The sequence below is a fragment of the Eptatretus burgeri genome, chromosome 1 (assembly GCF_056783735.1).
Source record: "Eptatretus burgeri isolate ZD-2024b chromosome 1, Ebu_testis_v1, whole genome shotgun sequence".
Lineage (NCBI taxonomy): Eukaryota > Metazoa > Chordata > Myxini > Myxiniformes > Myxinidae > Eptatretus > Eptatretus burgeri.
The window spans coordinates 128,206,771-128,233,231 of NC_140961.1; the positions used below are offsets into that span (position 1 = coordinate 128,206,771).

The following is a 26,461-nucleotide window of genomic DNA, read 5'->3' on the forward strand; positions in this document are numbered from 1 at the left end:
CCAAAGCCCGAATGTTTAACCGTTTGGCACACCGCTCTTTTAGGTACTTCATCTCACAATCTCATCACAGTTTGCAGAGATTCATTAATTTAAGCTGGCTTTCAGCAAGTCTTGCAGTCCCCATCAGTTATCAACCATATTCTTTTATTCCAGTTGAGCATTTAAGTGCAACTCAGTTCTTTAACGCCACCGTTGTTGTAAACATTCGCGAAACAAAATGTGTACTGTAATGAGAATACATCTTCTGGGTGATATTCACTGCCATCTGCTGATATATAGCACAGGTGGAGAGGGTTAGACACTGACCCACCTTGGTATGCAGGTTGGCAGACCTCTCACTTGTAGGAGGCACATCAACCTTACCCCTACCCTTCCCCACTTATCCAGGTCTCATCCCACTTCACATCAAAATTCTTTTGTTCTGTTCCAGTCACTTTAGGTCGAACAATTGTTTACCTGACAATCCCCTCTCGGTTTTCTTTCACTTGTCGAGACTTTCTCCCAATCTCCATTCTCTCTGTCGTACAGACTTTGGCGCACCTTTCCTGGTTCTGTTAGGCTATTCAATTGTGTTTCAATAAATCCACTCCTTCATTCATCTGTGCTGTATTTACTCTTGTACACCCTTATTAACTCAACCCTTCCGTAATATTATGTCTTTCAAAGTCATAACTCTTCCTTTCCAATAGATATGGAACTAAATATGAAAAGGTGGCACAGAAACCTTAACTTTTTGTGAAGCTGGACAGTGATAGGCAGATCAGATGAAGCATCAGGTAAGAATATGATTCATGATGATTGGTGAAGTTTTTACAAGGGAATTAATGAGTGTCCCATTAAAAAAAAAATCTTCAAAAAACTTGTTTCGGGGGACTGGTCCAGTCGCAGAAACAGGGGTACGGAGATGACAATATCGGTGATTCTTGTTCTCAAGGCTGGCAGGATAGATTGAAAGTACGTTCCCTCATTTTTGAGCTGTCTAGCCTGTGTCAGATCTTGATGTGGCTAAAAAGAAACTGTCACCCTGGTGTTTTGCACACATGACAACCGTCCATTCATGCACCATCCATCACTAGGCTAGAAAGCTGGAGGACCTGAATGCAAACACTGGTTATTGGTGAATGTTAAAGATCTCACGGTGTCTTTCGGAAAGAGGAGGCGAGTTATCACCGGTACCTTGCAACAACAACAACAACAACAACAAAAAATGCTACCTTCACTTACAGGACGGCACTGCATCACCAGCACAGTTGCACTCTCAGTAATGATGGAAACCTGCAGGTACGTGCAGCATATGAATGATTAAATTATTTATTTGTGACCTTGAGAAGTGATAAGTGACATTGATGTGAAGAAGTGAGATGTATGTTGAAGTTCTTTAGTTATGATTTATGAGGTGTGTGTGTGTGTGTGTGTCCGTGTGTGTGTCTGTGTGTGTGTCCGTGTGTGTGCTTGCGCATGACATGCTTGTGGAAAAGCAACTGGTGATGTTCAGCTATTGCCGTATGACCTGTGAGCGTGTGCAGGCCAAGCTAAGTGAGTCCCTAATGATGCGGTTCAGTATGTTTTTTACTTATTATTTTTTGGATGCACAAATCTAGGATTGTGGCAGAGCTTAACGACAAGGGGCAGCAGGTTTACAAACTCACGGATGATCAAAGTGGAATGGGGGAGATAAAGACATTATGTTTGTGTGTAGCGATTCTGATATCTGTGAGTAGGTCTGGACGACAAGAGAATGTGCTCTCAGTATTTCAACATTCTTCACTGTCCTCACTCCATGGAAATATTCCACTAACAGGGATAAAATACAGGGAGCTTCAATGCAGAAGGAGGCCATCAGGCCCACCAAGCCTGCACAATCAGGCCACAATCTTAATACTCCCTCAACCCCACTACTACCAGATACATACCCAGTCATAAACTGCCCCCAGAGACCTCCCTGAAGTAAATCCTTGATGACTACCTTTAATTAGTTTCAACTTATTCAAATGTACCTTGATTAACACCTGACTTCGATTCGAACACCTTACTCTCAACTGATGTGAAGCTAACAGGTCTATAGTTTCCCAGTTTTCTTCTCTGGACCCTTTCTTAAATAATTTTGTTACATTTGCTCCTCTCCAATCCTCCTGAACCTGCCCTGACTCCAACGACTTGTAAAAGGTATCCCATAACACCACGCTGATCTCCCCTGCCACCTCCGTCAATACTCTCAGATGCATATTATCCAGCCCTGGAGCTTTGTCATTGCATAGTTTTTCCACCTGTTTCTTTACTTCCTCTACTCCTGCTTGGATCTCCTCTAAAAGCCCTTCCTCGCAGGCTGCGCAGAGATGCAATGGCGTTTTACAGCAGGCTCACCCTTTAGACTCCATTTCACCTTGCCATTTTCACCTTTTCACATTGCCTTCTCCATTGTTGTGACATGTCTTGTCAGGCATGCTGGTCGTCTCTCTGGTTCTCTCCACTGTAGCATCTCCCTTGGTCTTTCCACCTTGGCATCTCCAAAGGTCTCTACCATTTCTAAAACATCTCTATCTTTTATAGCCAGGCCCCTCTACCCCCCCCCCCCCACTCCTTGTGAGTGTCATGCCTGCACTCTCGAAATGTTGAAGTAGTACAAATGGAAGCACCATTCCTCCAAGCTCCAGAGCATGTGCGAGGGGTAGCAATGGCTCACATGGACACATCATATTGAAATAGAGTTGTTTGGTGTTAAAGGACAATAACAGTGGTTTGAGAGTAAAACACAGAGGAAAAATGGGGAGAAGAGACAGATATGAGGATGAGGATGGCAGTGGGGCTGCCTTGACGTCCAATTACAAACACTTATGCTAACATTCATTAAGAGATAACTCATGAACAATTACCATCCCCCACTCCCTCCACCCCCCCCCCCACTCGATTAACTCCAACTTAATTTCCACAACATTATTATTTTGATATAATTAGTGCAACAGTAAGCAAATATAATTTAATTTTCAATTTTTTCCACTGAAGCAAACACTTTTACATCGTATATTTACAAGGTATTAAAGTCTTCCTTTAAAGATTAGGTTGACCTGTTGTAAACATCCATCCAACTGTAATAATCTCGACTGAACAAAACCTTTCTTAGGGGTGCTGTACCTACTGAGGACAAGCACAGGACATGCATCTGGCTGCAATGTTCATTCTGCTGACCTGGTGGAGCTTGGTTGTCCTGCTGACCCCGTGACACGGCCAATCGTCCCTCTGTGCCTGTGGTTTCACCTTCCTTTCGCCTCCGACCCGGTTCCCCTGTGCTCTTTCCCTCCCCGCATGTCCGATTGCTGAACCCCTCTTATCTGTCAGCCTTTGGCAGCGCTTACACTTGCTGAAAACAACGTGCTTGGGTTCATGGCAGGGTGAGCCGCCTGCAAGGGAGAACTGGGCTGCATGAACTCTCCTCATGCCATATTCACCAAGAGAGCTGGCTTTTTAACTTGTTTTGCCCAAGGCATGGGGCTTTCCCATCAACACCATGCCTACCTCAAGCAAATTATTTTCTGGAAGAAAATCATGCAAACTGAAAGTGAAAAGAAATGTTCTCTCATTTAGTAATGACAGGAGAATGATAACTGAAAACATTATATCAGCTTTAAAAGTATGTTTGTATTCATTCATGTACTGACATCCAGTGATTTTGTGGAAAGGCGATGAATGAAAACAACATGGTTATCCAGACTGTAGATTTGCTAAAGGACAAAACCTGGGAGGACACCTGTACAAGCTTTTCATTTTTTGTACTCAAACCAAGCATTCTTTTTTTTCCATCCCTTCCTATAATAAAAAGGTGAAAAAAATTAAAAAAAAAAAAAAAAAAAAAACAAATAAATATAATATAAAGGGAAAGAGCTGCTGGCTTTTTACATTTTCATTAATCTTACGACATAACTTCAGTTAGTGTACCGTTTGTAAATTCTCGAAAAGGTGAGTAACTTGTTTGTTAAAGCGATGCAAAAGGAGCGTCCATTTTCAAAATTGCATTTAACATCACATCTTAGCCAAATGCAACATTCCGAATTCTGATGGATAAAAATCACAATTTTCCTGGACTTTGTTATAAAAGGAAAGATAATGCATAAAATTAAATAATCTTTGAAGGAATTTGTCTTAGAGTGTTGGTAACCAACACCCCGTAACCATGGAATTCCTGCTTTAAGGCAGATGCTGAAAATCAAACACCAGAAAAGTGATATACCAAAGAGGGTGAAATATTGAATCATATTATGAAAATTATGGTTAACAATAACACCAAGTCTGTTTTAAATTTAGAAACACTCGGCTGCACAGTATGGTCATGATTGCTTGCCAAGGTTATATACCGTACAAGCTTCATTACAAATTAAAATTGAACTGATATTTGAGCCACTCACGTATTACCTAGAATAGGAAAACTAATTATTAAACTGTAGAAATCTAATCATGTTTGTATCAACAAAACTTGAATTTTTGTAAACCATTTATTGAGGTCGAATGTTCTATTGTATATCATCAGTGAGAAAATCCCCTCTGATCCTATATGGAAAATCATTCGTGTAGTTTCAAGTGGCACTTAGATATTTTGAATTAAGGTTATTAATATTGTTTTTATGATATATTGATCACTACAAAACTTCTAAACACTTCAAAGTAATTTCTGCAAGCAATTCCAACATGTAGTGGGCGTTGAAAAAAAATTATACAAATGAGATGGTCACAATTGTTGAAAATAAACCAACAGTTTTTATCTTTTAACATACAAGTTTATTTAATCATGAAGAATCATCAGACTACATATAATATATTTGAGCAGTGTCTGTTGGTATATTTCTTTGACTTATATGCATTCCTGAACTGCTATATGGAATGAGTTGAAAACTGATAATTAATTGGACTCGGGGTGTACACAGAAAAGTTTAGGCGGTACTTATATTTAATAGTCTTGTGGGTTCATTGTTGGGGAATGATGCCAATTATTTCTATGTAAATATGTGTGGCATGGTGCAGCTCCTAGCGGGAAAAGGCATTACAAGTTATACTAAAAAATGCCAATCCTGGATAATTATGCAATCCATAAGGATGGGTCTTCTCTGGTATATATATATATATATATATATATATATATATATATATATATATATATATATATATATATATATATATATATATATATATATATACACACATGTATGTATAATGTATATATATATATATGGCGAATCCTCCCATGCTATTCCAGCCGAAGAAGCTGCATAAAGCAACCAAGAAAGGTTACCAAGGTTAGCCATTTTTATGTGTCAAACCCTTCCCAGAATTCCTCCACAGCTGTAAAGATATTTAAAAGTAGTACTCCACTGGTCAAAGGTTTTAGAACACCCCCATCTTTCCAGTTTTTACTGAAATTTAAAAAGTTTAATGTTTCAAAGTACTCTGAAATTAAAGCATACAAGAAATAAACAATTGCAGATAAAAAAAGAAATCATGGAATCGTTTTGTTGAACAAAATTTCATCTAAATTTTTGACTCATCAAAGTAGCCACCTTTTGCAGAGATAAAAGCCGAACATACTCGTGGCATTCTTTCGACAATGAAAATTAAATATTGTTTGGAAAGTTCTTCCCAACACTGTTGCAAAGTTCCCACAAATGTGTTGGACTTGTAGGTTGCTTTTCTTTCACCCTTCTGTCCAGTTCATCCTAAACCAGCTCGATGGGGTTTAGGTCTGGAGACTGTGTTGGCCATTCCATGATTTGAAGCCTCCCATCTTGTTATTTTATTCTAAGGTAGTTCTGACATAGCCTGGAGGTATGTTTTGGGTCGTTATCTTGCTGTAGGATGAACCTCTGACCAACTAGGCGGAGACCAGAGGGTATTGCATGGCACTGCAAAATGCTGTAGTAGCCCTTTTGGTTCAGGGTGTCAGTCAATCTGTGAAAGTCGCCGAATCTGAATCCAGAAGAAGAGCCCCAGATTATCACACTTCCTTCTCCATGTTTGACAGTTGGTGTCACACACTGAGGAACCATCCTTTCGCCGACTCGACGGCGTACAAAAACCCTGCGTGATGAACCGAAGATTTCAAATTTTGATTCATCGGTCCATAAGACCTTCTTCCAGTTTTCAGTAGTCCACTGGCGGTGCTTCATGGCCCAGGCAAGCCTCTTTTTCTTATTTTGCCATCTTAGCAATGGCTTTCTTACTGCCACACGACCTGTCAAACCTGCATCTTGAAGTCTTCTTTTCACAGTTGAAACTGAGACTTCCTTACTTCGACCAGTGTTAAGCTGTGCTTGAAGCTGCTGTCCTGTGAGCCCCCTATCATGCAAGCTGTTGACTCTCAGAAACTTGTCTTCTGATTGTGTTGTGGCTTTGGGTCTGCCAGAGCTCTTCCTGTCAGAGTTTCCTCCAGTTTCCAAGTCTCTTTTGATGGTGTAGGAAATTGTACTCACTGACACCATGACTTCTTTGCAATTTCTTTGAAGGAAAGACCTGCACTTTTAACGGTTATAATGGTCTGTCTGTCTTCCTTTGTTAATTGTCTTTTTCTCGCCATTATGATAGCAATATACTACTTCCTGCAGTGCAATATTGTCCAAATAATGCTTCAGAGGACATAGCAACACAATCTGTTGCAACACTACTTTTATACAGTGTTTGCAACGAATCAACAAAAGTTGGGACACCTTTTGGAATTGTTTGCATCAACTTTCAAGGTTTAATTTACTTCCATTGCTGCAGAACAGCTGCAGTTGCTAACCCATTACTTGTTCCCTGAAAAGTGCCTATATATTTTTTTTAACAACTCTGAAATTTACATTATTTTTCAGTTTTTGGTAACCTAAACATTTTTTTTTAACCTTTGGGAGTTTACGGTTAGCTTTGTGCCATTTCAGGTTATTCACTGGACTTGAACTGCTTAAATTTCAGTAAAAACTGAAAAATGGGGGTGTTCTAAAACTTTTGACCGATAGAGTACACACATGAGAATCCCAATGCTACACACACCCTCAAGCTGCTGGTCTGGTTTCATTGCATATTGGTGAATCATCAGCGACAGCGCAGATAGAACTGCAAACCGACGAGGCTCCCAAGTATGTACCATGTACAAATGTTGAATACAGTCAATATATAAATAAAAAAAGACCCGTATCTTGCCAAAAGCTGACCACGTGTGACTTCTTTAAGGTCACACTGAGGTGAACAGAGCTGCTATCCACCAGGAGCTACTCCTTGAGGAATATCTGCCTACGAGAGATTCCGATGAGAATCGTTCTACAGAGTAACCATGAAAAATATGCGTTTGCCTCATAACGTCACCAAATGACGTCATAATGTCTCAAGCTTGACATATCAAGAAAGCAATCATCGAGGTGTTCAATTTGAGGTACTACACGATATGGTACCTAAGATTTCAAAATTTGACCTTGGGGTCAAAAACTTTCGACCTCCAGCGCTAACCATGAAGGTCAAGGCCGATCGCCACCAAAAATTAATCAGCTGAGCGCCAAATTATGAACTATTTTCCCATGAAGTTTGAAGACGATCCGATCAAAATTACTCAAAAAATAAGGGTTTCGTCGACTCCCCTGATTTGCGACAAAGTGACCTTGACCTTTGACCTTGACCTTGAAAATTTTATGCGCTGAAAGGGACCTCTATAGGCCTCTGATATGCGAAGTTACAAAAATTTCCTGTGATAACTGTGCTCTGCAGAGTGATCGATACGTGATTACAGACAAACAAAAAAAATAAAAAATAAAAAAAACATACAAGCTGACTAACATATCTTGCAAAAACTTCGTTTTGGCAAGATAATGAAAAAGAAAGACACACCCACATCTCTCACCTGCGAATGGAGAGAATAACCAATCAGCTGAAACAGAGGGAATAACCAATAATAACCATTCCAACCCACTCCCTCCAGACTCCAACCCCACCCCTTCCCCTCCCTCTCACCCACCTCTTGCCCTCCCTCATCCCACCCTTCCCCTGCCTCCTCCCTTCCACCGTGCCCTTGCCCTCAATTATCCTACCCACCCCTTGCCTTCCCTCCTCTCACTTCCCACAAAGGATTTTTCACAGGGTGTATATTGAAGTCTAAATGTACACAATAACTTCTAAAAATAAAGATGTACAAAAATATATCTCGGTAATTTTCCCGGTGGCTTCCTTACTAATTAATTATTATAGAAAGCAGAGCAGTACCCACGAGTGGGTCAAGTTTGTGCATTACTTGGTGAAAAATGTATAGTCTGTATTTTGTAAGAATACAAATGTTTGTGTGGCGTGTATTTAAAAGGTTATAGATGGTCTAAAGCAGCGTTTCTCAACCGGGGGCCCGTGGTCCCCCAAGGGGGCCATCGGCCTTCGACCGGGGGGCCATGAGCGGACACCGAAAAACTGCGATTCAGAATGCACAAGCTTGTAATGTACAATTAAGGTGACGAGTCTCCGGTCATCGTGTCAAAGTAAAAAGGGTAGATGAGTTTAACCACGATTTTAAAAGAGAAGGCGGAGCCCACAGAACATTCATAGTAAACCAATGTTTACAAAAACGTTAGAATTTTGTTTTTTTCAATTATTTTCTCAGATGTCGAAGGTTCGAAAATGGAATGACAGCTATGTCAAGTTTGGATTCCCGAATGTCAGTCGAGATGGCATGGACTGCCCGCAATGTCTGCACCGCTCGGTCGTGATGTCAAATGCGTCACTACATCCTTCCAAACTTTCAAACCATTGTGACAAGATGCATCCCGGAAGGAAGGAAGATAATATCGACGCTCTGTCTGCGAAACGATCACGATATGACCGTGAAGTGACAATTCCCAAATTTGGATTCCGGCCAGAAGAAAAACCTGCTCTTCAATCCAGCTACGAAGTGGCATACCGAATTGCGAAGTGCAAGAAGCCGCACACTATTGCTGAGGACCTTATCAAGCCATGTGCAGAGAAAATGGTGGAATTGATGATCGGACCAGAGGCGAAAAAGAAGATCCAGCAAGTTTCGCTCTCTAATGACACGATCCGACGACGGATTGACGACATGGCCACTAATGTGTGCCATCAAGTTTGCTACGAAATCAAACAAAGCACGCTCCAGGCTAGCCTTCAATTAGACGAGTCTACCAACACCGCCCTGGAGAGCCAGTTGATCGCCTTCGCTCGCTACGAGAGAAAGGGAAAGATGAAGAAAGAGTTCTTGTTCTGCAATACCCTACCAACCACAATGACAGCGGCAGATATCAAAACTATTGTGGACTTTTTTTTGAAGCTAATGGACTCGGTTGGCAGAATTTCAAGCACATTTGTACTGATGGTGCCCCAGTGATGGTCGGCGTCACGTTAGAGGATGGTTCGTCACGCTTGTGAAGAACGAATGGCCCCATGTGACGTCCTCCCACTGTTCGCTACACCGATACGCTCTTGCGTCAAAGACTCTTCCGCCTCGTTTGCTGGAAGTCATGGACATCGCGGTCAAAGTGATCAACTTCATTCGTGCGAAGGCCAAAAATCATCGGCTCTTCCAACTCCTGGCCAACGAAATGGGAGCGGAACATGTTGGACTACTGTTCCACACCAAAGTCCGTTGGCTATCGAGGGGAAAATGCCTCTCTCGGCAGTATGAACTCCGGGTTGAGGTAGAAATCTTCCTGCGAGATAACGAAAACAACCTCCATGTCTACTTCGACAACGAAGAGTTTGTCATGATGCTCGCCTACCTGGCCGATATATTCGGCCGACTCAACGAAATGAACCAGTCCTTGCAAGGCCGTGATGTGACGGTCAGTGACGTTCAAGACAAGCCTGCCGGACTGTCTGCTAGAATGGAAGTCTGGCAGGCACGAATCAAGGCCGGGTCCACTGCCTCGTTTCCTTTCTTGGACGAGCACCTGCAGACGCAGAGGATTGAGCTTCCCGTTGGCATCAAAGATTGCATCACTAGACATCTCGACGATCTTTCCGCTGTGTTCAAATCGTATTTCGACGACGCACCGTTAGATGTTCCGTGGCACAAAGACCCGTTTAACGCCAAAATTGAACCTACTGAAGACGAAGCAGAGGAGCTGGCAGAGTTGAAGGTTTCAAAAGCAATGAAGCTGGTCTTCAGCAACAAAGAAGACCACTCCACCTTCTGGTTGTCTGTTCAGGATGCGTATCCACTACTCAGCAAGAAGGTATCCGTAATGCTCATTCAATTCGCCACAACATATCTTTGCGAATCTGGATTTTCTGACCTTGTGACCATTAAAACGAAGTCCAGAAACCCTCTTGACGTTGGGAACGATATTCGTCTTGCTGTGTCCAAGACGGAGCCGGACATAAGAGGCCTCGTCAGATAAGCTCAACAGCAAGTGTCTCATTGATTGTATTGCTTAGAAAAATGTTTACATTGATTTATCTTTTAAGACTGAGTAAATAAATTTCATAAACCGTAATCTGCATCTTTTATTGAAGGGCAGGGGACCAAGAATGTTAAGCGACTCGGAAGGGGGGCCATGGGCCATCAAAGGTTGAGAAACGCTGGTCTAAAGGGTACGTTCCAATTGTAGTTAGCGGCTAAGCCTCTCAGGGGTAGAAAATGGCGAGACTCTCAAGCATTTAAAAAGAGTCTAAAAAGGTCCAAGTGGACTAAAGCTATAAATGGTCAAGGGTCCAAGCAGTCTAATATGTCTGAAGGGTGTAAGGGGTCTTCAGGGTTTTATAGGTATTAAGAGTCTTAGGGATCTGTAACGGCTGAGATAGTGAATGAAAATACGCTTAGAACAATCCCCAGGTCAGACTTGGTCTGTGTGTCAAATTTGGTGGCTGTTGGCCCAGCGGTCTTTGCAGAAAAGTAGAACAGACAGATATAATTTATTCGATACATAAACAGTATATACTGTGTGTGTGTGTATATACATATATATATATATATATATATATATATATATATATATATATATATATGTCTTCTTCTTCTTCTTCTCCTTTCGGCTGCTCCCGTTAGGGGTCGCCACAGCGGATCATCCGTTATGATCCACATACTGATTTGGCACAGGTTTTACGCCAGATGCCCTTCCTGATGCAACCCTAGTTGCCTCTAACGACACAGGGATAAGGATTGGGTTTCACCATGATTCCAGGCTGCCCTACACCCTCTCATAGCGCGGCCCAGAGCAGAGCTCCCGTCCTCAAGCGATCCTCAAACCCAAGCCTCCGAGTATCCGGATTACAGGCGCACAGCACTACGCCCGGTATATATATATATATATATATATATATATATATATATATATATATATATATATATATATATATATATATATATATATATATATATATATATATATATATATATATATATATATATATATATATATATATATATATATATATATATATATATATATATATATATATATATATATATATATATATATATATATATATATATATATATATATATATATATATATATATATATATATATATATATATATATATATATATATATATATATATATATATATATATATATATATATATATATATATATATATATATATATATATATATATATATATTTATATATATATATATATTTATATTTATATATATATATATATATTTATATATATATATATATATATATATATATATATATATATATATATATATACATATATATATATACACACCAGGCGTAGTATATATGTATCCATGATTAAGTCCCTACTTTAAATATAGAAATACTCTGTTGTTATTTTAAGGTAGAACATTAAAAAATCCCTTTGAAAGCTTGTGAATTGCCATTAATATTTTTTTCTTTGTTTTTAGATTTACCCATTATGGCTAAGACTTTAACTGTTGCTCAAAGAGCACAAATTGTTGCACAGTATAAGGTTTGTTCATCTGTTGTTGCAGTTCAAAGATGGTGGCAGTAAGAAATGGGAAGGCAGGCCATTTTGGATCCAAAAACGATTATATACCATCACCAAAAGCTTATAACAACTGGTTCAGTCAAGGACGTAAAAAGATCAGGAACACATACGACAGCGATCTCATCAGAAAACATTGTTGAATGAAATTGTTGTTGAACGATTGAAAAAAAAATGTGCTGAGAACAGGAGCTTATGTTGAAATTTGATATTCACAAATTAATTAAAATGGAAATAAATGTCCTTTCAGAAAAAAAACATAAATTTTGGTGTTTTGTTTACGTTAACAATGTGGTGTTTCTGTATTTATAATAAGGACTTCATTATGGATCACCCGGCATCCGGCCATAAAACATTGCCTCAAGAAAAAGCCAAACCCCTGCACAGCAGGGAAAAATGGCTATAAAAACGGTCATTTTTTTATTATTATTATGGATCACCCTGTATGAAGTATATACTGTATATTGTTACGTCTGAAGCTCACAAACACGATATGCCTCAGCGCTGGGATCTTTTGTCCCAGAAACGGATGAACTGCTTCGAGCTATTGCATACAATTTAATTAATGTACAATTTACGATTCCCCAAGGTCCCCCAAATAAACCAAATTTGTTGCGGTGGCACATGCTACACAGATGGAATAAAGACGTTTCTTACTTTTATAATGGTTTATTTATAATGAATACAGGGAGAAAGGTGGATGGGACATGCAATTCGGAACAGTCCAAGCGAAGCAAAAGAAGCAAACAGGGAAAAGGGAGAAATGCAACTTCCACACACACATTGATGAATAAAGAACAATTCCTATCCCAACGAGGTGCCACAGACTGCACTTTTCAAACAATAGATAATGCAGGTGAGGACTTCCCTTTGGTGATGCATCGAGTGCAGGGCGATGGTGCAGCTCATTATGGATGCAGGTGTGAAACAACGAATGCCAGCGATGAAGAGAGTGCCAAAGAACGAGGAATGCCAGCAACGAGGAGAGCCAGTGATGAGGAGAGTCAGTGATGAGGAGCACCAAAGAAGAGGAGAGTCAGTGATGAGGAGCACCAAAGAAGAGGAGAGTCAGTGATGAGGAGAGTCAGAGATGAGGAGCAATAAAAAAATGAGGAGAGCCAGAGAACAAGATCTTCTTTTTCCCAAGGTTCCACTCTACTCAGTAAGTGCATGCCAAAACTAGCCCTCGTGACTCCCTTACTTTTCCACACCGAGCCTCTTTCCCCAAGCTTCTCCAGACAGCCCTCCATACTCTGGGACTGCCTTTGCCTGCCGTGGGTCCATCATTGGTTGTCCACTGCTCGTGGAAGATGTCTTCCTCCAGGAAGATGCCCCCCCACGAGGCAGTCCCAATGAAAATAATAGTCCATTGCCACTTTAGCGCCATATAGCACATCTCACCACCAGGGCCTGCACACACCGGCCAGACAGATCGTGATCGGTACTTTTGAAGCATGTCGCGCTTTCCCGTGTTCCTTTTTGTGGCCGGAAGTCCAGCTAACAAAAGGTGCCAACACATACAATCTTACCCTGACTATACCATCGATAAATTACATACGCTGCCTCCTCAGCCTCACATGTAGCAAAATGACTTACTCTGACAGGTCCCTGATACATGCCTAGCAATCAAACCGACTCAGAACTCAGTCCATGTTACACTTATCACAGTCTAGCTTTGGACCCCCCCCCCCACCCCAAGCTTGCACATATCAATATTTACACCTCATTACATTTTTGACCTGTGCTGGACTATTGTGAGTATCACCTGCATATAACTTTTTGAAAACGCTTGTGCACCTTCATGTGTGTTTATTAAAATCCAATGTAAATCTACAAGTAACATTTTCACCAAGAATGATGCTTCCTGAAGTAAAACAAATATATAATACATATTATTACTCTCATAAATCCACTGGTTTGATTTGAATAACAGTGGGCTAAGCAGAATATTTTTCTTTCAAAACAACACCATTTTAACAATTTTACAATGAAATGTCAGCATAAATAAAATAAGCAGTGAGTGATTATGAACATGTTACAAAAAATGTGTGGTAATAACAAACTTCTGATGACAACAAAATTTTGAAATCCACATCAAAAATGCTCTGTTGTTTATTTCTTTGTGTTTATTTATTATTTTTTGTTTATTATTTTGAACCCTGTATTTCAACACCAAGCAATGATATGCAGTAATACCTTGTATAGCACTGAGGATACATTCCTAGAAATGAGCGCATAAATCGAAAATGCGCTAAAAGGGGTAATTATATCATTGCTTATATGGAGACATGTTCCTGACAACGTTATTTCTCACACATGAGTGGTTTCTAAGGGCTTCTTTGGAGTATCGGTAACAGCGCTAAGAATTAAACAGATCGTAAACATTATTTTATAAATAAAAATAATTATCTTTTATTATAATAACATCAGGAAGTATTAATAAAAAGATAAAATATGTACAAACATCAATAAAAACAATAATCTTTTATTAAAATAACATCAGTAAGTATGAACAAAAACATAAAATATGTACAAACATCAATAAAAAATAAAATCATTTATTATAATAACATCAGTAAGTATGAACAAAAAGATAAAATATGAACAAACATCAATAAAAATACAATCATTTATTATAATAACATCAGTAAGTATGAACAAAAACATAAAATATGAACAAACATCAATAAAAAATAAAATCATTTCTTATAATAACATCAGTAAGTATGAACAAAAAGATAAAATATGAACAAACATCAATAAAAATACAATCATTTCTTATAATAACATCAGTAAGTATGAACAAAAAGATAAAATATGAACAAACATCAATAAAAATACAATCATTTAATATCATAACATCAGTAAGTATGAACAAAAAGATAAAATATGAACAAACATCAATAAAAATAATAATCTTTTATTAAAATAACATCAGTAATTATTAACAAAAAGATAAAATATGAACAAACATCAATAAAAATAACAATTGCCATCACTGCTACTATGCTCCGACTCCTCCAACATGGCAGCGGTGGGAGATGAGGTAGGAGGTTCAAAATGAAGGCTGATTAAACAGCGCTGATTGGCTCAGAGCATATGCATGTAGTACAAGTGGGTGTGATAACTCTTGGAGCGCCGTGTTATTGATTTTACTCATTTTTTGGGGGGGTAGAAATTTTCCTCCCGGACAAAGAGCTCTAAAACAAATCAGCATTCTATGAGGCAGTGCTAAGCGAGGTATTACTGCAAATGAAATTTAAAGGCACCCTGTTAATTCTGTTATGAACAAGCAACGTATGAAATAAAAAAGTTGTAAAATTACCACAAAGGTTGATGTCATGCACACCATTTCATATATTTATAATGAAAACACTTCTGTATGGGTTTTAAGCTTGATATTGGGAATTTATAATTTTTGCAAGCTAACATAAGTATTCTAAAAATATAGATCAATAAGGATGAATAAGTTATATTTTGATTGCCAGCCATATTCAATAGATGTCTGGAGTGATTAGGAACCATGTAAATTCAATGTATTCAACTTAAACAAACATCAACACTAATTTTAATTATTTTGTAGATTTTTTTTCTGAATTTATAACCTTGGTTCATTCAAACTATATTATTTGTTAAAATAATAATAAAATGTCACCATAATTCCTAATCTAAAAAATTATAGCCACATTTTTGCTGGAAAAGGCAAAAAAGTGGTCGGTGCTTGTGAGGAAAGTCTGGGTGAAACAGATCCAGATTCCCATATCTGAAAGCTTCTCGCTGACCTTGCACAGGCATTGAAGCAGTGGGGTGCACAGATAGCTAGCCACGTGGACGATAGCCTCGTGGCTTCATCATTCCATCGGCCACCTCAGCCTGCAAGTCCTCCAACCCCTCTCCCATTGCTATGGCCGGGTCGTCAGCAGGAAGATTTGGCAGGAGTGGTGGCAGGTTCACTCAAAGTTCAGGGCAGGGACAGGTCAGGCTGTGTGTCAAACTGAGCCACACCCGGCTCACTGGGCTTGCTGGAACTGGGGAGAAAATGTCTGTGATCACAGAATTCCTGTCTTTCTGTCTATCTTCATCTGTGTCAGTTTGACTGTTTATATGTCTTTTTGTATGTCCACACCTTTGTCTCTGTTCATTTTTATTTACACATCCACACTTGCAATTACATTACATATAGATATAAAATAAATATTTATACAGTGTCAAAGGCTTGTGGATAATGCCTGTGCACTTATTACATTTAAGGTAAGCACCTGAGAAGAAATGACTCCACTTCAACATGCATTGCGAGGATATTAAGAGAGAATAGACAAATCAACACAATGGACAGAATTGAACCTGAGATTCCAGTATGAAGAGATCTGTGATCAGATATGCCTGGTGTTGACTTAATGGCTGGAGTGGTGGGCTTGGGATCTGAGGGTTCTGAGTTCAAATCCCGCTAGCTGTTGAATTAATACCAGGTGGGGTTGACTCCGCCTGTCATCCTTCTGAGGTCAGCAAAATGAATGCCAGCTTGCTGGTATCCTGTGTCAGAGTGGTGGCCTGTCCAGAATTGTGCCCAATAGCCCAGGAGACCGCTGAGGCAGCACCAACGCTGTGCACTGAGTATGGTCCCAATTGAAGCAAGTGATCAGATGGGAATACCAATTGGCAAAAGGGAGCTAAGGGTTGTGTTCATTCTGTATTTGATTAGCATTCACCAAGAATACCTGTTCAATGTGATGATCAGTTGTGAAATAAACAAATTGGATGCATCTTGGTTTGGCAATTGCAGACAATAAACAAATACTAGTGTGTGTGTGTGTGTGTGTGTGTGTGTGTGTGTGTGTGTGTGTGTGTGTGTGTGTGTGTGTGTGTGTGTGTGTGTGTGTGTGTGTGTGTGTGTGTGTGTGTGTGTGTTATCTATTTCTTGAAAAAGATTTTACTTTCAGTTAAAAACATATATATATATATATATATATATATATATATATATATATATATATATATATATATATTAATTTAAGCTTATTTCATTTTGCTGGAAGGAAGTGTCATTAACTGACTTTACAAAAGTGCGTGATTATCAATAATTTAGGAATAATTTAACGATCAAGAAAATGTGACAGATCTTCGACTTATGATTTAAATGAAAACAACCGTGGACTTGCAGATTAATTTTTTTTGTTGCAGTGTTTGAACAGGCCATCATTTATGAGTTTCCATTAATTTTAGTTTGCCAGTGACATACAACTCAAGAGTGCACTTGGTAAAAGTAGCACAGCACAATTCTACAGATAAGATAATCAATTTTACCAAAATAAAAGCAAACCATTAGTCCAATAAGCGTCTACACTTGTGTTGTTATTGATATATCACATTCGCCCAAGGAAATAATACAAGGACTGAACAAAATTTATTTTGCCTGAGATTTACAAGGTGTCCAATGCAGTCTGAGCGACATGCATCAATAGCATATTTGTTCTTCGATGAGGAGGGATAATATTTTAAAACACCTATTCTTGCTATTTTACATGGATAAATAGCACATTTCACATAAATGAATATTTGTACTTATTGTCACCATCCTTTTATTATTTATAAATAACATTTAAAACAATAATCACCATCCAACCTTAAAGCAATAAGAGAAGAGAATGTTTAGGACATCCAATCTGCATTTCAATTGTTTGGACCCAGTGGAGAACACAATATTTTTCAACTGAGACGAAGAACTTGAAAGTAAATCACGGAAAACTATAGGAATGTAGGAAAAAAAAGAGTTTTTTTCAAAGATTGTTTTTCACCAAAAATTGCATTTTTTTTTTTTAGCTCCCCTGGACTTTAGTCAGGTGAGCTTATACAATCGAGCAGTGTCTGTAGGTGAGTGAGTCAGTCAGTAAACACTTTAGTCATTATCGCTTGATACAAACACAGGGTTTTGATGAAACTTGGCCACAAACTTCATATCTGATGCCTAACGAAGGTTTATTGACCGCATTTAAATATGCGCTCATTAAGGGGGTGTACGTGGCGTGGGGGGGGGGTTAACCCTCCCCCACCAAAAGGTATTTGCTCTCTTCTCCAAAGCTACACACACAATTTCGATGAAACTTGACCACAACCTTCATCACCCATGATGCACCAAAGTTTGTTCATGGCATTAAAAAAATTCAAGGTCTAAGGGGGTCTGCTTGGGGGGGGGAGGTTTGACTGACTATTAATCCTGATCCAGGTGAGCTTTTGGAGAGGGGGTGCTATTTTTTCTTCAGGGTGAGTGTTCTTTCAGCACCTTTACTTGTTTTATTTTCCTGATAAGTTAACAGGAAAAGTGAACAAAGAAATATTCAACTTATTAAGCAGTTTGTCATCATTGTGTTTGTTGTTAATTGTTTGTTTAATTTGCCAAATTTATGGGTGTAGTTTTTTTGTCTACAGAGTCAAGGTTTGTGGAAGAACTATAACACAGAATGGATCAAGATGCAACATAATAAAAGGAACAGCAGAAGGAGAAGGGGGAAACGCCAACAACAGAGCCGAGGGAGAAAATAGACGGAGGCGGACAAACAAGGGATGCAGGTAATAATGAGGGGTAGGGGAGAATGCAAGTGGTGGACAAGATGGATACAGAAGCAAAGATGGGGGATTATCTGAGATGGTGCTGAACAGCTGTCTTGAAGACCTGGAGGGAAGAAAGAGAGTGAAGAGAATGTGGAAATTGGTTCCACAAGTAAGGAAAAAGAGGAATAAATTAGTGGTGAGCAGTGATGCTGTGTTTTGGGGGTTTACCAGAAGGGGGTTGACGTTGGACTGAGTGTGCCCTGTAGATACATGGGAGGGAAGGGTGTGGGGGGGGTGGGGCGTAAAGCACGCAGAGAGAGAGAGAGAGCAAGACCAAAAATGAGGCAGAAAAAGACAGAGAGACCACCGACTTTTTGGCGATGGTGAAGTGGTAGGCCCATAGACTCAGCTTCATCGTGGGAGATTCCAATGATCTTCAAGTTCTTGGTTTCCATGGCATCAAGCTGAGCAAGGTGTGAGGCAGAGGTGCTACCCTGGATGGGAGAGCAGTATTCCATCAAGCTGTGGATGAAAGCCTTGTCGGTGATTTAGCCAGTATTAACAGTTTATCATTTGAGTTTCTGTCCATTCCTTATTGTTTGTGGATTGTTCACCAGTATGCTTGCAGATTTTACATTTCAGGCAAAGTCTTGTATGAAGAGATTAATTATATATGAAGGTGGACTGGAAGGATTTTTGAGTGATTAGGAACTCCAAGGAAGTGTCAGGATATTGTCTTAGCTTAGCTTCCAGAAAGGAAACAGGAGTTGGACTATATTGTCACATGACACCATAACAGAGTTCTCTTTCCATGCTTGGATGACTGTCCAGTTTAAACAAGCCAACGGTTTGAATTTGTGCATGTAACAAGATTTCGTTGCAAGGAGGACCAGAAGTTATGGCAGATAGGTTGATAAAATCAATGGACAATGATTACAATTATAACTAGAAAGCATCTGAAAATGTAAAGCCCATCCGTGTCCACTTTGTATTCAGACCTCTTCTTCTGAATGATAAACATGACGAAAACAGCAAAAATAAATACAAAAATATTGAAGATTTTAGGCGACCATGACCTTTTGACCTCAAAAGCAATCGACTTCAGTGAACCAATATGCAAACCCTGCTCAAATTTCAAAACAGATGGAAATTAATGATTTTGTGACCTTGACCTTCGACCTTTACACAACACAGGTTACACTCGATTAATTGGGTCACTGACATATTGATAGGACATGTTGATATTTTAATGCAAAATTGACCTTTGACCTTTTGATCCAAAATATAAACAATCGGCTTCGAGCTTTTGATTGGTGAACCAATTCAGTGACCCAATATGCTAATTCTTAAAATTTCAGGACAATTCCATGAAAAATAATGATTTTAGGTGATGCTGACCTTTGACCTTTTGACCAAATTATTAATTTGACTTCTCCATATTCTCAAAATAAAGCTTTGCTGAAAATTTGATGACAAAAGCTCAAATGGTAAAAGCGTTAATGCCAGACGCGCGTGCGCGCACACACACACACACACACACACACACACACACACACACACACACACACACACACACACACACACACACACACACACACACACACACACACACACACACACACACACACACACACACACACACACCAGTGATTGCAAAAACCTGTCTCCCACTGAGCGAGGAACATACTAATGATAGAAGTAAGAAGCAACAATAACAAGGTTTGACAAAAGGCCAACAAAAACCACACGGAGTTAGAGGAAGCAGTTTTGATTCTTTGCATACAAAAAATAGGACCACTTGGCCTGAAGCTCACCTGGATCAGGAGCAACAGTCACTCAAACCCCCCACAAACCCCCATAGACCCTGGATTTTTTAATGCCATGAACAAACTTTGGTACATGACAGGTGATGAAGGTTGTGGTCAAATCCCATTTAAATTGTGTGTGTGGTTCGGAGAAGAGAGCAAACACCTCTTTTGGTGGTCACCACCCCCACATCCCTGTAGACTCTCTTAATGAGTGAATATTTTGATGCAGTCAATGCACTTTGGTACATGACAAATTTCATAATATCATGTGTTTGATTCAAGTGATAATGACTGAAGTGTTTATGGACTGACTGACTCACTGGCTGATTCACTCACCTCCAGACACTGCTCGATTGCATAAGCTCACCTGACTAAAGTCCAGGTGAGCTAAAAATTATCCTATCTTGCCTTATACAAAACAAGGAAAGCAGAATTTACACAGACACAGCCGAGAAGGAGGTGGTAGGCTTTGGATCCTAGGATCCTGAGTTCAAATCCCCCTTGGCTGTTGAACTAATACAAGATGGGGTTGACTCGGCCTGTCATCCTTCTGAGGTCAGCAAAATGAGTGCCAGCATGCAGGTATACTGTGTCGGAGTGGCGACCCATCTAGGATTTTGCCAATAGCCAAGGAGACTGCTTAAGCTGCACCAATGCTCTGCACAGAGTATGGTCCCAATGGATGGATGGATGGACCACCATATCTAACATGTTAAATTAGTTATTCGTGCCTGTTGCTTGTGTCCTTTATAAGGTCCTTAAAAACAGAAAGTTTCCTGTTTGGAATGATATTCAATGATGTTTGACTCCCAGGCAGGTACACAGAGTAAAAATATCATCACTCCTTTCTGTACATGTGCGGTTGGGACAAATTCAAAGCTAAAGTACAGGTAAAACAGCAAACATGTCGTCCTATTCATGTTCCGATTTGTGTTCAAAATACAACATTCGATTTAAATAAGTTGTTCCTCAATCATAAACTGAAAAGACAGACAGGCGGACATGAACCATTTGCTTAACCCCGCTTTTCCCTGAGAATCGTCGTCAGAGTGAGGTGGTCATTCTTCGGTCATTGTCCTTTGTGCTGAAGGTCGCTCAGATGGTTTTACACAGTATCACCCACCAAAGTTAAAGCTGTGAAAGAATCCAAATAAGTTAAGGTGTTGATGAGCCAGGATCCAAGTTTCTGCTGGTGTCGATAAATAATGATCTAATGTGGTGCTACCGTGCTGTTGTCAGGGAACATACGGATTCGCGATGGCGCTGGTGAAAGATCCTGGACATCCACTCAGCGAGAAAAGTGAAAAATACATCGCTCTGCGGATCACTGATACTTCGAATACACGTGAGCACAAAAATGTAGGATTGAAGTGAAAATCCTAAAAAATAGGCTGCTGTACGGAATGTGGAAAAATTAACCGTTAACTTTCCATGAACATCGAATACGATGTCTAGCTAATGGTGGAGACAGGTAGTTAGAATAAGAAGCCTCACCTGGAATGTCTTACTGAGTGGCCAATCATGGTCATGGAGCTCCTTGCCGAGACATTAATGATTACATCCATCAGTGTGCAACAAGAAATAACGAGTCATTACAGCAACTTTCATGGGGTCAGTCGCCACATCCTGATTGCTAATCACGTAAACCACATAAGTCACCTTTCCTTGACAAAACTGGCATGTCAACCCTGCTCCTTTCAAATAAGAAAAACATCCATTAAATTTTTGACAACAGGTTCAATCCTTGCATTTGAATAAAACCATCATCCAGGAAGATCAACCAGGTCTGCCATGGCATGCCAATCTAAACTCGTTCCATTAATGGCTCAATGGTCACTAAGACATGGCAACCGGAATGGCACACAGAACATACTACACTCGGGGTACAGCAAAAACACAATACCAACCACCAAAAATGTACAAAGTATCAACTCCTCTGCTGCTCTCACGTATCCTCTATGTGCTTCCTTCATCTTGCCCTTCACCTGAGGTTGCCTCCCTTCTGCTTTGAAGAGAGCCAACATCACTCCATATGCAAAGAAAGATGAAAAAACAGATTCTCTCAGCAACAAGTGACCGAGCATATTTCCAATAAGCAAAGTCATGGAATTCATTGTTACATCAGATATCTGGTCTTTCGTTTTATAAAATGGCCTGATATATGATCATCAGTTTGGATTGTGTCTCAGCCACTCAACTTTTAATATACCACTACTTCTCCCTCCCTGGAGGAAGGAGGCCCTGAATCAAAAGCGAGTGGTCAGGGCTGTTTCTCTTGAGATGTATTGATCTTTTGATGCAGTCAGACACACTGCTCTGCTTCCCAAGCTTTCGACCTCAGAGTGCAATGCCACCTTCTTTTCTGACTTGCTGACGTTCACGACTCATGCTGTCAGCATGGAGCACACGATCAAATTCTCTCGTCTCCTCTCTCAGTGGAGGCCAAAGCAGCCTCGAGATCCCAGTTCTTTTTCCTCATGTACATTAATGATCTTCCCAACATGTTCAAAACACACACACAAATTTGGGGTCTACCTCACATGCAAGTAAGATGTTGACCATGATACAGCTTGCAGTGTTATGTGAGAAACTCCTTAGACTAACCCAAAGACTCAATAGCTCAGTGGGCTGTCTGTCACCGTGTAAGTGATAAGGTCTTTAGGTTTTGCTACTGGGTTGAGTCAGAATTTTTTTCACACTAGTCACAAGCAGGAATTTATTCTGGTTTATTAAATATTATAATAACTGATACTCAAATTAGATATCGACATTGAATCCAAGAATTCACAATTAATCGATTATTATCAAAAAGACCAATTTTTTGGAAATCATTTATTAAAACATTATTTAATTCTGCATTTACACCTTTAATGGTGAAAAAAACTTTATCTCACAAGTAAGGTTTTATGCAAAGACGAGACTCGCGGAAGAGAGATAATATCGAACAAAAGAGAACAGCGACAACACATGCAGTAGAAAACGAGGAAATGCACCAAAGCAGGGTAGAGGGACAGAGCATAGGGACACTTGGAGGAAGAATGGGAAAGAATAAGAATGAGAGAATAAGAGCTGGCTGTGCAGAAGGAAGGAAGGAGGGAAGGAAGGAGGAAGTGTCGAACAAGCTGAATACAAGCTCAGGTCCAAAAATTAATTGGTTGAAAGAAGAGGAAATGAAAACCAGGGGTGAAAGAACAATGGAAAAAATTAATGGAAAGGTAAATAGAGTAGAGGGAAGAAAACACAACAATTGGTAAAAGAAGGGCTGGGCTTCGGGGACGGTTGGGTACCTGAGATTTCGAAGCAAAAACAGAGTAGCGACATTCGGTCTTCATCTAAACAGTCAACCATGGTGTGATTTAAGGTGAGTGAAAGAATGGAATTGAGCGTACACCAGAGGCAGACTTCGCAAAGTGAAAACAGCACTTTGAGGAAGGATAAAGATTTGAGAGTTCAACTTAATTGAGGTTCGGCACATGTTGTTTCATGAATTATTTTTCAATAACCTATATTGGTTGTTTGCATGCGAGTGGCAACCCATCCAGGATTGTGCCCAATAGCCCAGGAGACTTTTTCGGCAACACCGACGCTCGGCACAGAGTACAGTCCCGATGGATGGATGGATATTGGTTGCCTATTTTTCTGATGCTGATCGCCCTCGTATTAGCCTGTTACAATCTTTAGTAACTACAAGCTCTCTCCTCATACTCTCAAAGTTTACCTACTTGAAATCTTGTTGCCCGACTTCTAACTTGTAAAAGATTCCTTGCACCCCATATGCTGTGGTACTTGCCACTAAATGTCTTCCTACCTGCACCAAATTCAGATCATTACTTTAAAAGATGTCTAACCCTTGGATTATCTACAGATTCTCCCTTTTGTGATCATCTACAAATTGGCATGAAAAGCAATGCTGTATTCCAGCTAGAAATTGCTCAACATCACAGCCATTTCTTTCTTCCTGGACCCAGTGTATTCCTGGCAAATAAAAATTCCTCATAATCAACACTCTTCCCTTACCACATGCCTTCATAAATTATTCCTGGACCCTTCTATCCTGCTGTTCCCTTCCACCAGGTGTCCTTCAAAAGCATCATCACCTTACATCTTATTAACCTTAATCTCTTCCCTTACCTTGGAGTCGTCCATATTAATTCCCTTCCATTATGTCGTCACCCTTTTCTCTCGATGCAATGCTGTCATTTACTCAGATTGACTTTTATCTTTCCGACCACACATAAATATTGTAACTTTACAGTTGTGTGCTCTAATTTATTTTCTCACTTACTGGAACTATACATCATACTCTTTGCTATTTACTTTCACTTCAAGCTCTTCAATCTTATTATTCAAACTCCCACATTGATTAAGAATATGTTTGAACTTTTCTCTTCCTGTAATTATTCCTTCCTGTCTGCCCTTATCCATCATTTATCAGTTGCAGTTCCTCAATTTCTAGATTCTCTGCCCTCCTCTAACCTAAAAACCCTGTAATTGGATCCTCAATTCCATTGAAAACCAAAATTATGGAAACATTCCCTTTGTCCTCAAAATGATTCTCATTGCTTTCTAAATGCAAAACCTTGCTCCACATCATGCTTCCAAAAGGTCATTTCACCTTCTTTCAATGTCCCTCACTCCCACTCCTTCGAAAACCACACACAACGTTGTGCCTGCGATCCATCCTGCAGAATGATCCACATTCTGCAATTGTTTCAACCCTCACCCTGGTCTACAACTGATATACCCTCACCACTGCCAATTCCCTTTGCAGATTTCCTCCACAAACAACATGTTTCATCTACACTTTATCACACTGCATTAACTCCTGAAAATTAGCTATCCATTCCTTCAACCTATCTGTAACAATCCTCATATGTGCCCTTCATACACACTTCCTACGTACAGCAAAGACTAGCCTATGTCTCCATTATCCCTGAATCTGCCAACATCAAACATTTATCACACCATTTGTAATCTTCCTCTGTTATCCTGGCTTCCAGATTTACTGACTCTCTATTTACTCATTTGCCAAACCTATTTTCACTACCTTTCTTTACCTGCATTTCTCACTGACCAATCAATCCCATGATAAAATGTCCCATTCAGTTTGCCACGAAAACGAGTAGGAATTCAAGCACATTACTGAATAAGAGCAATACAATTAGCTCATAATCTGCTAAGAACATGACTGCAAACTTAAGCAATATCGAATACACCACACTTTACACAAATTCACAATAGCAATTATTACGAAAAACCACATGAATAACCAGCTATATAACTGTGATTACAAAACAATCACAAAGGATAAGCCTCCCCAGCACCCGCGATCCAATGATGAACCGCCAGATATATTTTTGGACTGCCATATGACCTTGACCTTCAGCATTTCGTGACAGTGTAAATTAAGAAATGTGTCTCCATCGACAGTCTATCTATAAAACTGAACATCATGAAAATAGGAGGAAAATTATTCAAGTTATAATCAAAAGAGGGTTTTTTTTGTTAATTGAAAGTATGAAAGTATGAAATTAATTTTCACAATATGAAAAAAGTAGGTAAAGGACACAAATCAAATATTAGGTGCACAACTTCAATGCAGGTACACTATTACGATGCAAGAGCATCTTGGAAGACCAAGCAGTCTTTAAATTTCCACATTGGCAAAATTGAGCGATGACAAAAAACGTGTTTTGTTTTTTCAGATCACCATTTGACTTTGACCTTGAACTCAGAGGGATAATATGATATAAATTAAGCATAAAAGTGCCTTACTCTAGGCTATCTAGAGAGGGCAATTTTGTTCTGAGTGGACAGAAATTAGTCGAGTTATGGTAAAAACTGTGAAGTTTTCCATAATTAGGTCATGACCTTAACATTAGGTCAGGGTCAAAAAATAGGTCAACCCATATACTTTTTATTCCCATAGTTGATGCAAAATTTCATTCCGAAAATCCCAGCTGGCTCCAGGATACAGCTCGGACATTGGTAGAAAAAGAAGGAAGAAAAGAAAAACAACCTAAATGATGGTTTTTTACTCCTCGGCATGTTAAACCTTAACCTTTAACACAGGGGGTTATGATTTAAATTAAGCATAAATGCGTCTATGCTAGGCTACGCTGCCCTATAGAGGGCAGTTTCGTTCAGATCGGACAAACATTGGTCGAGTTATGGTGAAAA

At 39.5% G+C, this 26,461-nt stretch overlaps 1 long non-coding RNA gene across 1 annotated transcript; it reads right to left on the reverse strand.

Annotated features, from left to right (window-relative positions):
* Positions 1-13,019: 13,019 nt before the first annotated feature.
* Positions 13,020-16,324, reverse strand: LOC147035389 (uncharacterized). The gene is made up of 2 exons (XR_015062280.1): positions 14,897-16,324; positions 13,020-13,334 (listed from the first exon to the last, which is right to left on the reverse strand). It is a non-coding gene; the product is annotated as an uncharacterized LOC147035389 (long non-coding RNA).
* Between the last annotated feature and the right edge of the window lie 10,137 nt (positions 16,325-26,461).